A 9,597-nucleotide genomic window follows, 5' to 3' on the forward strand; every position below is an offset into this window, starting at 1 on the left:
TATAGGTTGAAATGCCTAAGGTCTAACAATGGGAGTGAATATGTCTCTAAGACATTTGATCAATTTTGTGATGAATAGGGTATTAAGTGTCAATTGATTGCTCCATACACCTCACCTCAAAATGGTATTGCAAAGCACATGAATTGGACTATTAAAGAATGAGTTCATAGTATGCTTAGTTAGGTAGGCTTACCATAGTACTTTTGGCCTGAAGTAGTCACTACTACTATGCAACTTATTAATAGATGCTCTTGGTTGTTAAGTTATGGAGGAGGTATGGTCAAGGAAACCTTTATTATATGCTCATTTGTGGGTTTTTGGATGTAAGGCTTTTTGCCATATTTCCAAATATAAGTGTAAAGTAAATTGGATCCAAAGTTTGTAAAATGCATCTTTTTTAATATAGGGATGTAGGTGAGATGGGCTATCATCTTTGCGATTTGCAAGCTTAGAAGGTTATTTGTATAGCCATGATGTGATTTTCCATGAGGAGAAGTTGCATAAGTAGCCTGAGTAGGTAGTTGAGGTATATAGGGTGGTCTTTCAAGAGGAGCCTCTTGCTACAGTACAAGTAGCTAGATACATGCAGTTGATGATGTAGTGCCTTAGGATTTTCCTTTTCTATAGGATTATGTTGTTAGATAGAGAGGGCATGCCATATAGGTGCCATTGCTAGCTTTGAGGTGTTTTGCTAGAGCTTCATGTCCTCCTAATTGCTATGTGCCGTGTATGGATTATGTCATGGTAATAGACTTTGTTGAGGCACTTATTTATGAGGAGGCTAGGCACATAATTGATTCTCATTCTTGGGAGAGGGCTATGCACTTTGAGTTTATTTGCTACATAAAAACCATATATGGAACTTAGTTTCCTTGCATGATAGGAAACGTGCATTGCTATGCAAGTGAGTATAAAAGTTGAAGAGTACCATTGATCACCTTAAGATAACATACAAGGCTAGATTGGTCACAAAGGATTTTAAGCAAGAGCATGGTGTTGACTTTGATGTAATATTTTTTGTTGTCGTCAAGATGACTACCATGTGCTTGGTCTTGGCCTTGGTTGTGCAATTGGATTTGGAGCTTTATCAAATGATGTTAAGATGACTTTCTTACGTGGGGACCTATATGATGGGATTTATATGTAGCATCCTAAGGGCTTTGTGGAGAACGGTAGGGAATACCTAGTGTAAAAATTGAAGAAGAGTCTTTATGGGCTTAAGTAGGCATTTAGGGAGTGGTACCATAAATTCGGGGCTTTTATGCATTTGCAGGGGTATTCCAACACTAATATGGATTCATATTTATATATGAAGAATGCTTATGATGGTAGCCCTATTATTTTGGTACTTTATGTTGATGATATGCTAATAGTGTGGAGTGCTCATGCTAGGCTAGATGCTTTGAAGGCCCAGCTCAAGAAGAGCTTTGATGTGAAGGACATGGGTGCCTCTCACATACTTGATATGCGTATTATATGCAATCACTCTAAGGGACTTCTCTACTTGTCCCAAAAGGAGTACATACACCAAGTACTTGAGCAATTCCATATGCATCTGTAGTCGCTAGTTTGATATATGGCATGATAGCCATTCACGTTGACATAGCATTTGTAGTGGGATTTGTGGCACATTATATGACAATACCTAGATGGTGCCATTGGGACACTATAAAGGATATCATGAGGTACCTAAAAGGCACGGCAGATATGTGGATTCTCTATGGTGGCTAGGATATTACCATCATGGGTTACATTGACTCTAACTATATGGGGGGGCATGTAGATAGTAGGAAGTCTACCCTTGGGTATGTCTTCACTTCTGCTGGAGGTGCTGTTTCTTGGATGTCTAGGGTGTAGAAATGCACATCCTTATCTACTACTACTATATTGCAATCATTGAAACTTACAAGGAGGCCCTTAGGAGGTTAGGTCATCTAGTGCTAGAGACCTTGGTATTACTGTTACTCCTACACTATAATCAGATTCTATGAGTGCTATTGAGTTGGCCAAGAATCCATTCTTCCATGCGAAGACAAAGTACATTGAGGTGTACTATCACTTCATTAGGGAGGTGGTAGATTACAAGTCTATTGAGCTTTTCAAGATCTCAATTGATGAGAATCCCTCGGATCTACTCAGTATAGCTCTCTTAGCAAAATCTTTTTCTTTCCTTAGGAAGATAATGAGCATAGGATGAGATGACGTCTTTTACATCATGCTGTACTTTATGTATATGTGGTACCTTTTTCTCTTTTTCTTTCACTCCTCATTGAGGCACATTTCCCTTTAAGTGGGAGGTTGTTCGGGGTAAAATCACATGTGCCTAGCCATCCACATTATTTCACTGCACATTATACCTGCATATATCTAAATTGTAGATAGTGGGCACCCAAACAAAGGATGAACTCTGTGCTATTGGTAGTGCAAATGTGTCACCATAAAGGTAAAATTTGTGGCTAGTATAAATGCCTTAATATGTTGCAATCACCAAAAGGCATAAGTAATGTCCAACATTTTTCCTAAATATGATAAAATGTAATTTTGTTGACTTTGGTATACATGAAGACGAAAGACCCTTCAATGTCACATATGGCCAACCCAAACAAATTCTAAGTGTACGTGCACCAAGCGATATATTGGTACCACCTTCTCGAAGAGCCATTGTTACCTATCTAATCATTATAGTGGATGTCTTGTCTTGCTAGATGGGTTTGAGCCTTTCTTTAAGGTGCAGAGGCACCAACATATCCTGAAGGCATACTCACATTTACTTGTGGGCATAAAGAATGTTGTAGACTTTGACAAGAAGGCCTTGTCTTGCTAGATGGGTTTGAGCCTTTCTTTAAGGCGCAGAGGCACCAACATGTCCTAAAGGCATACTCACATTTACTTGTGGACATGAAGAATGTTGTAGACTTTGACAAGATGCCAATGTTGACGGAATTTAGCAACTACTTAGTGTACAAGTTGACTTTGATTTTTGGAGTTCTATGGTTAAAGTTTTTAATGTTTGGTGCATGTACATTTAATTAAGTAGTTGTTTGATTGATGTAGATGGTTGAGAGGCCTCTTGTCAAATGAAGCCATTGCAGTCCTCACTCCTCTATTAGAGGAGTAGCTTGACATTCATAGTGATAGTTGTATGTTTTCCAAGTTAGTGCTAGAGCAGAGACTAATACCATGGGAGTCCCATGAGTGCCCATGGCAATTGTACCCATTGGATGGTTTACCCAAGCAAGAGATTGAGCTTTGAGAGAGTAAGTAAGAGTCCATATATTGGTTTCATATGCCATTGAATGATGGTGTTGACAAATGTATTGATTCTATATCAAAGGATTCAAATCCAAGATAGGTCAGCACATTGTGCCTCATGACACAACAAGGTCCACCAACCTAGATGAGGGTGCCAACTCACCAAAGGTGCATAGTACGAAAAAGGTCCATGGAAAATGTGGATGTTTGGAAAGCCAATATGTTGTAAAAACTTAATTCCAGGTGGCAAATTTTAACAATAGTAACAATTGTATTCTTCTCCAATAAAAGATCAGTCTCATTGGATATCAAAACAAAAGGTGCAACGCTAATGTATAGCATTACATTAGAATTAAGCTTATGTTTCCAATGCAAGCAAAAGAAAATGCAACAAGAAAGATAGCCATGGGGTAACTAGTGATCTAGCACTGTAGACACCATTGTGTGCCCACTCTTTGGTTTCCTTGACATCCATGCCATATGAGAAGTCCAATTGGCACCTGGCCAAGTGGAAAACATGTATTATTAGTCTTCCTCACTAAAATTCAATTTCTAAGACAAAACACGACACTTTGAAAAGCAAGATAACTAGTCATGCGTCTAACACAAAATTTATTTTATGGAACGCTTCCAATATCGAACTATTGCTGATGCCTTGCTAGTTGATGTACGTGCATTGGACACATTTACATGGGCTGGGTGTGAAAATCTTATCTTTGCTTAGATTATTTCTTAATATTATGTGAAATTACCATACATAATACTTATTAGAGATGTGCCTTATCAATATAGCATTTTGTACTTCATGGAGGGCAATATATATGACATGTAATACCACGAGCAATATGTATGACATGTATTGCCATGAGAAGGTGTCATCCTTTAAGGTGACATGCCTCCTCTTTGTTGATTTTCCTTCATTCTTGCTTGTTGCAAGGATGGAGGAGCAAGATTGTCACAATTCTTGGACTTTAAATTTATGCTTCTTTTGATGTAATTAAAAGCCAACATAAGATAAAGTTAAGTGATATTTCTCTTGCATTGAGATGTGTTGAAAGTGTTCTTGAGTGAAACAAGTTTTTCACAAAGCTAGTGAAGGGAACCATGGATCTAGTCCATAAGTTCACAGCAAACAAGGTTTCTCGGTTACATTATGTCTTGCACAACACATTGGGAAAGTGCTAAAGGGTCCTTGAAGTGTAGGCTTGAAGTTTCATTGCACTTGGATACTCGTGTTTTGTGCAATGGTGGTTACAAGCATCCAAACACCCAAAAGAAAGTAAGCATAATAGTTTTTTTTGTTGACAATGTATGATAATATTGTCTAGCTATTTTATATTCAAATGTGCATCAGACACTTGTTTGCAAGTCATAGACTTGATATTGGGTCGTTCTATCAAGGAGGGGATCATGTTCCTATGTATGATCATGAGGATGGAGAGAAAGTGGGGCCATACAAGTACCTTGCCACTTGGAAATTCCTCCTAGAGTCACATACATTTGAGCATACAACATTGGATGGGGCTTTGTAGGGGTGGAGTAGAACAGGCACTGCATTTTTTTAAGTAAGTCTATTGCCTCTATTTTTGTCTAAATGCATTGATCTATAATGGGTGCTTAAATATTGTATCATGTGCACATCATCTTATAGATGACTGCTACCAATAGCAAGATGGATTATATCTTGAATATTTTTGTAGCTTGTGGAGGGTTAGTAAAAGCATGTTTAGATTTGCACTGCTATTGTATGTGTTTAACGAGAGACTTTGCTATGTACAATCAATGCTTAGTAAATGTAGCATGCCAGCCACCCTTCGATCATTGTATCAATGAATAGTGCTATGAATCAATGTATTAATGATAATATAAATTGTTTTGTGTTGGAAAAAGTGGTCTCAAGGTGTTACTATGTAAATAATCTCTTTAACATACATTCTTTGTTGACCATTCTCTTGGTTTTAAATTTTGCTAGTCAACAATGACATGGTAATGTATGGTTCTTATTTAAGTCTCTTGATTGTAGCCATGCATGGTGTTATCTACCACTAAGGCAGAGTATGTTGTAGCCACTAAGGCCTACAAGGAAATTATATGGCTTACTTGTCTAGTGGAAAACTTGGGTATTGTAGAAGAGGTGGCTATATTGCACTATCATAGTCAGAGTATCATTCAATTGACATAGAGCCTTGTTTTTTACGCAAATACAAAGCATGTTCAAGTGAAGCATCACTCTATAAGGGAGGTTATTAGCCTAAAGGCCAAATGGCCTATAGGTGGTTAGGTACCCCTTGTATACATACACAATGTAAAGTTATATATATATATATATATATATATATATATATATATATATATAAACAAAGAATAATGGTACCATTCATTTTGTACCCAAATAACTCTCCTATGTCTTTCTCTCTCACTCTTACACTACATGGCATCTACCTTACATCCCATCATTGCTTTTCTCTCAACGTTGTGCACTATTGGCATCACTTTGCATAATCCCTTGAGAAATGCCCTTGCTTCATATACTTGTAAAATGTAAAGGTTCTTTTGCATGTTCACCCAAAGTTCCTTTGTGACTAAAAACCATTGTTTTCCTAGCCAATGCTGCATGCTTCTATTGAAGATCTTGTTAGTTTTAGCAACTATCAGCGCTAATCAAATGGGACACTCATCTCAATGATACCTTCTTCTTTCATATTTTCTTTGATATACTTCAAAAAGTGTTTTGTTCCCATATATGATAGTGCATACACTAAGCCTTCCCTCTATTGGTGATAGTGGAGCTAATCAAATGGGATGTTCTTCTTAGTGTTGCCTTCTCCTTTCATATTTTCTCATGTGTAAGGGAACAAAGGCTTTCCTCCCTACCCCAAACACCTTGTTTACCAAAAAAAATGAAAAAAAAAGAAACCTAAAGACGTGGGGGGAAAGCTTTTCTTCCCACCCTAAACAAATTATTTACAAAAAAGAAAAAGAAACCAAAGAAGCACAAATATGTGGAGGGATATGTTTTTGGTCCTCACAAACCACTTTTTTTTTTCTAAAAAAAAATATCCAAGGTGTCCAAGGAGTGGGGCCCAAGTCTTTGGCACCCTACCCTAAACCCACTTCTTTAAAAAAAAAAAGGGTCTTTGGGGGGGCAAATCTTTGGGCCCTCCCCACCTAAACATGCTTATTGTTTTAAAAATTTAACGTGGCCTAGCGAGCCAAGTTTTTGCACTAGTAAGGGCTATAGGAGGGGTGCAAGGGTGCCCTCTCTAGGTGACAACTCTGCATGCACTTGGGTTGGCATTGTGGCCCCCAACTAAGTGCTAGAAAGGTCTAAAAGAATCAACACACAAAGGGGTGGGTAGCCAACTCTTTGCCCCCCCAACCCCACTTCTCAAAAAAAAAAAAAAGGGGCTAGGAGAGGGTGGCTAGCTAGTCCCTTGAGACCTCTTGCTAATATGCCTATGGACTTGGGGGGCTAAGTCTTTGCTCCTCGTCCCCCTCAATGCAAATCTTTAAAAAAAAAGGTCCCCCCTTCCCCCATCAAATAATGCCCTTTTAAGGAATACAAAGAGGGCACCATTGGCACCCTCCCTAGCCCCGTTGGTGGCTTTGGATGCCCAAGTTGGGGGCCATTGTGGCCCCCAACAAAGCCCTAGAAAGGGCTAAAGGAAGGGTGCCCTTCCTATCAAGGGGAGATTTATCCCCCTATCCCTAACCATCTGCATGCATACAAATGTTTGGGGGGCCCCCACACAAAAGCAAGCCCTAGAAAGGACTAAAGGGGCACCTCCCTATAATGGGGGTTTAGTCCTCCCCCCACAAATAGTCAGGGGGCCACGAGTGATCCTCACACTAAGGCAATGGCCCTGCCCTTCATAGGTATGGAGGTTTAGCTAGCCCCCACAACCATCAGAGGGGCCATGTTTGCCCCTCTAAATGACTTTTTAGAAGGAAAATAATTTCAAGAGGCCCAAGGGTACTATAGGTGGTGGGGCGCTAATCACTCTCACTTTATTATTTATTCTTTATTCTTTTAGAGGCTAGAAATAAGGAAAGGCCAGTCATACATTGTGACTATTAGAGTTTCCACATATAGTGTCTCTCTCTCTTGCTCCATCCACCATGGCTCTTGGAGCAGCTTAGGCAAATATGCCCGAGGTACCGGAATAGGATTTAAATTCCATGGCACATGAGGTACTATAAAGATCAACCTATTAAGGGAAACCATAAGCAAGATGATAAGGGGATGCAAGTCCTTAACCTTGACATGGAAGGAGATGGACCTTGGCAACCAACTCTTTGGGCCCCCTCCCCAACCCCACTTCTCTTGTTTTCAAAAAAAAAGTCAAGTGGGGGACATGCCAAGTAGTCATGTGCCACTCGAGATCTTTTTTTTTTCTAATACACTTGTGGACTTGGGGGGCCAAGTCTTTGGAGGGATCCCCAAATACACATCTTTTTTTAAAACATGGCTAGGTAGGGGGCCAAGACTTTGGGCACGCCCCACCAAACAAAGCCCTTCTAAGGCATAAAGGGAGGGCACTATTGGTGCCCTCTCTAGCTCTCTTGGTGGCTTTCAATGATCAGCCTAGGGGCCATTATGGCCCTAAACAAACCAAGTCCTTTTGTGCCCTCTATAGTAGCTAGGGATCAGGGGGGATTTTAGCCACTTCCCTCCTCCCAACCATCTACATGTGTGCAAATAATCAACATTGGGGGACCCCCACAACCCTTTGTTGGGTTGCCCTTTGCCAAATGACATTAAAAAAATAAAATCAAAATGCCTGAGAGTGAAAAGAAAAAATGTCTAGGAGAGAAAAAAAGATTAGAGCTATCAAGTCAAACTGCAGTTCTTGCATGAGAAAGGCACATTCATAAGGAAACACGTTCAATTTGAGGAATTTTTTTAAAAAAAGTAATAACTAAGGAACCATTGCTCAGAACAGAAGGTAACAAAATGGAAAAGTATTGAGTTTGAAGGGATGAACAGGGGTGTAAGGTCAAATTTTAATTTCGGTGAATATAGGATGTGTTCATGTGGAAGAACAACAAAATGAGAAAAATGACTAAATGGGCAAGAAAAGACCATGAGGATAGGATAGAACAAGATAGTTGGGTGAGGATGAGTCTCGTCCAAACATTCGAAGTGTAGGAGCAACAATATAGAGACTCATCATCTCCCAAGCACTCTGTGATAGCTAGCGTGATAGGAAAGATGACTTTTGTATCATATACCAGTTGGAAAGGTGTCTATCCTATAACAATATTATGAAAGGTTCTATATACCTAGAAGGCCTCTATAAGTCGATTGCCCCAGTCGCAGCAAGTACAACAATCATCCTCATCAGGATGAAACAGATATGCGATTGGTAGCTTTGACTTAGCCATGGGCTCTAGGGTAGTAAGGTGTGGACTTACGATGACAGATCTTGTAAAGTTTTGTCAGCACTATCATAATCTTGTTCAGAAAGTGAGTGCCTCTGTCATTCACAAGCTCTAAGGGACTGCCAAAACGGGTGATGATATTCTCGTACACAAGAACATGGCTATGCTATTACCATCATCTCTTTTGAGAGTGTTGTGTGACATAGTCCATACATACCAATATATATCGGCTTTACTTTCTTTTGGTTGGAGGATTGATGGGGCCCACAAAGTTGATGCTCCACTTCACAAATGGCTTTAGGGGAAGGATTGGGCTATAGTGGCATGGCATTTGATTTGGTATGCTTTTCCATTCATTGCATCACAATGCTTGTAGTAATTGTAGGTATCTTTATGCCATGTGGGCCACCAACGCCTACAAGCAGAGCCTTTCTAGCCATTGCTTCTCCCACAAATGTGCAATTCTAAAACTGAAACAACCCATTTTGAAGTGGCACTAAATAAGTTTCTCTTATTGGGTAGTCAGTTGCAAGGTGCTCCTTTGGAGAAATTACAAAATGTTCTTAAGAAATATACACGTGTTTGCTTGGAGCTATGCGGATTTGAAAGGTATGAAACTTGAATTGTGTGAACATTATATTGATATTAAACCATGTGTCAGACCTATACGTCAGCATCAACGATGAAAAGATCCTAACTATGCAGATAAGGTGCATGTTGAAATTTCTAAATTATTAGATGTGGGGTTTATCTATCTAATTGCGTATAGTGGCTGGGTTTCACCTATAGTCATTGTTTCCTAAAATAATTCTAATAAAATTTGCATCTGTGTGGATTATCATGCATTGAATAAGCACACTCATAAGGATCATTTTCCTTTACCTTTCTCTGTTCAATTATTAGATAGAGTGGTAGGACATCAACTATATTCTTTTATGGATGGGTTTAGTGGTTATAATCAAA

The sequence above is a fragment of the Lygodium microphyllum genome, chromosome 28 (genome assembly GCF_053477565.2).
Source record: "Lygodium microphyllum isolate KBCC chromosome 28, Lygodium_microphyllum_v1.1.10, whole genome shotgun sequence".
NCBI classification, from domain to species: Eukaryota; Viridiplantae; Streptophyta; class Polypodiopsida; order Schizaeales; family Lygodiaceae; genus Lygodium; species Lygodium microphyllum.